Here is a 3,925-nt window from a genome sequence, read left to right as displayed (position 1 = left end):
AAAATATAAATGATTTTGTATGACTGCATGGTGCTTACAATAGTTCAGGCCTAGAAGCTAGGGCAAAATGAGAACAAAATAGATACTGAAATAATAGCACAATAAAGAAAGCATTTTTGATATGTGATTGAAAGATGTAGTCTTATAGAAGTTTGTGGCAAACTACTACAGTTAGTCCATTGTTTACTCCAATAGAATAAATATGCATGTAGCTGTGTGTGTGTATTGTACCTTACACTTTAAAGATGGAATTTTTTTTCCCCAAAGTATTTAGATTTAGAATTTTGTTATTTTAAGAATATATATATATATATTTTTTTTCTGTAAATTAAGCTACTTCAGTGTCATTGCCATGATTCAAACCGTAGTTTTCTATATATGTGATCAAAATTCTCCCTCATCTCTGCTCCTGAATTTGTATAGATAAGGAAGTAATCAGTTCTGAAGGATATTGATCTATAAATTGAAATTTTAACTGAAAAATATCATTATCAGTCCAGCAGTAAGCTGAAGTGTTGATAATAGGAACTTTATTTTTTAGAGGACATTCACATTCCAAACTTACATCTTGTTTCAACTTGCCATAAGATGGAGAGATAAGACATTCAGCATTGGATTTGATGGCTAAAGACATTCACAAAACAAGTATCAAGAGATAAAATGTCATTTCTGGAATTCTGACACCTGCCTAATTTGCATTCCTCAAATATTTGGTCAGAAATAGAATTCAGATATTGTATAATATTGTATATATTGTAATAGTGTATTGATAATAAAATAAAAAAAAAAAAGAATGACTGCTTTGAAAATTCACATTTATTAACCTGCTTAAACAGTTATTTTTACCTTTCTCTGGATAGGTGGCATTCTCCTGATTTTCTTTATGCATTTTCAAAAACTGACTATAGAATCATAGTTTTGGACAGTTCTTCTTGTCTCAGTATTTGTTTTCTCAGCAGCTTAGAAATTTGATATGCACCAGAAGGGGATGATCATATTTCACTCTCTGAAAATGAATAGCTACCAACATTCCTAAAAATTTGTTGTATCCTAAAAAAACAGTATTGGTAATTGAACTACGATTGTTTTGTTTGCTGTTTTTGTTCATAGTGGCAAGGCAGTTTGCAATAACAAAATTATGTCTAAACATTTATCCTTTCTCAAATATCGTTCCATTCACATTCTCCTCCTGAATGCGGAATGTTCACTTCTGGGGAAGAAGTTTCCTACATAAGGCTCTGCATCAGGCTTAAGTCTACCTTACTGTGGTAATAACAGGCTGATAATAAACTGCAATAATAATAAACTGCCTGCTATGGCAGGCAGTGCATAGACATAACTACAATCAATGTGACAGATTTACAACTGCTTGCATCAGTGTAAGACATGGTCTTAAGCAGTTTTTACTCACCACTTAGTTTTATGTGCCATACTGTCAAAAACATTTGTTTATTTCTTATTTTTTGCTTTAAAGAATATTTTTAAAGGCTACACTGACCCATGGCTTACTTGTTACGTAATGCCAGTGTTCTTCCATAAACTAGCCTACCTGCTGATGTTCTGTTTCCAATTACATTACTATATAAACAATGCACAAAACTGCAGTACAGTTGAAGAGAGAAGACAGGAAAGGTAATTCTGCTTGCAACAGCAGTTAGATGCTTTCTTTCTCAGTCTTATTCAAGTAAACTTCACACAGAAACATTTTTTATTAATTCCTCCAATTCAATAACTTCTAAACCAGGCAACAGATGAAGTGAGTGTGGTATAATGGTAAATCCAGTAGAGGATACAGAGCTTTTACCTTGATCCAACTACCATTTCTTCCCCACATCCTAGTTGCTGTTCATGAATGAAGGCTGCATGTTATGGAAAACAGAATATGTGACTTGTCTCAGTAAGTGCTCATACTATGGTAACATTTTCAGACTGGATCCAAGTTTCATTCCTAAATGTATGTGTTTATGTATATGAATAACATCAGTACTGTCAGTACTCTGTGTACTTCTAAATATGCAAGACAAATACAGTAATAAATTATACTCAATTCATCACTTTTTTCCTCTCATATTCAATGACAAATGCTTCAAAAATGTATGATAATTCTCTTAAATGTTTCTGCAAGGTAGTTAAATTTGGAATTTCATACATATGGGATTCAAAATACCATGAGAAATACAAATTCCCACCTGATCTAATGCACAGTAAATTACTCATAACTAGCCATTAGACAAGCTTTCCTACTGAATTTCAGTACCTATTTCTACCTTTATATATATATATATATATATATATATATATATATGCCATATAAACAAGTTAACAAGGCTTTGTAATAGTAAAGGACTCCATTATTAAGTAACCAACCAGTTGCATGAGGAAATGGGCTAATCTCTGCAGTTCTAACAACTTCTCTCCAGCTTCTCTCTACATGGATCTTTCTGTTTCTTAAATAACTGACCAGAAACGGATCTCTGACACTTCTCTGCAGATGAGCATCCCCAGCCTCAGTACAGATGAGAGCAAAAAGAAGTTCTCCTTCTCTAGCAACAAACATGAGTTGAGGCCCTGTTGAGTTCCACACCCTGTCTTTCTCCCAGTTACAATTTTGAGCCTTAGGCCAGGAAATTATTATTTTCACAATCTTATTTGCTTGACAGTCCCAGTCCACAATTAAATTGGTCAGCCTTTATGCAGCCCAATCTCACCTGTTCCACTAGGATTACTTTTTTCTGGAAACTTCAATTCTAATCTGTTACCTGAATGGCATTTCCCATGCATTCATATTATCTGTGTTATCTTTGAAGCATATGGCTTCAGATTTATGTACCTAGTATGTTTACGGTGAACAGAAAAAAGACAAAAAGGAAGTATAAGAGTGATCGTAATCAGCTAAATGAAAAGATATATATCTTCTCACCTTGTTTTTTTTTTTTTTTTTTTCCCTTGTGGTGCTTTTTTGCACACTCATTATTGTGAGCTTATTTTTCCTCCCACAATGTACTTCCTCAGAAATGTAATATAAACGTGTCTTGTTTTTTGCCTCTTAGGCATTTTGAGTGCACGCATATAAACTGTCTGTTCGTATAACATTTTTGCTATTTTACATTTGGTTGTCAAAGTGTGATTTGATTTATACCTTCAAGCATCTATTCCTTGAATTATAGAAGTAACAGCAGCAATATTTTAATTATCTTCTTAAGAACTGGTAGTACATTATTTGCAGTGTTATTAGTTTTATCAAACACTTGTTTGGTGATGAAGAACAAAAAAAAGCATGCAAGAAGCATGAGATATTAGGTGACCTTCTAACACCAGCAGCTAGTATAAAGTAACGGAAAAATGTAAAGAAAAAATATCAACTCTATCCTTACAGCTCGGGTAATTTTAAGAGATTTACACTACTTACAATTAGTTCTACTGGAGTCATTTTGAAACAAGTGAACTTCGAGTGCGTGTTATTTTTTAACTCTCTTTTGCAAGTGTTTCTGGGACCTAAAAAATAATCACTGTGAAATCCTCATAGAATAATTATCATCAGATGCAAGGACGTTTGCTTCAGTGTTACTATATTTTCTTTTCATAACACTTGCACACTTAGAAGGACATACAGTGACAACTGAGCTTTGGAAACTATCTTTTAATTGAAGTAGAAATTCATAACAAAATCTGTGCAAATGGAAGGGATAAATTGGCTTACTTACCCCCAGAGGTTTGGTGATTTATCCAAGGGAACATTTATGATTGTAAAGCTATAACACAATGGAAAGAGCAGCAATAGTGAGGTAACAAAGTCCCAGGCTACAGCAAGTAAGAATATGCCCAAGCACAGCAACTGTAGACACAGAAATGAAAGAAAAATCATCTACTTACCTTAGAAGGCCTCACATACAAAGGGATCTCCTGTAAGATACTCTTGCCTCCA

The sequence above is a fragment of the Coturnix japonica genome, chromosome 2 (assembly GCF_054131305.1).
Source record: "Coturnix japonica strain WE chromosome 2, WE-NBRP24, whole genome shotgun sequence".
In the NCBI taxonomy this organism is placed as follows: Eukaryota; Metazoa; Chordata; class Aves; order Galliformes; family Phasianidae; genus Coturnix; species Coturnix japonica.
Note: the sequence above shows the minus strand (reverse complement) of the source record.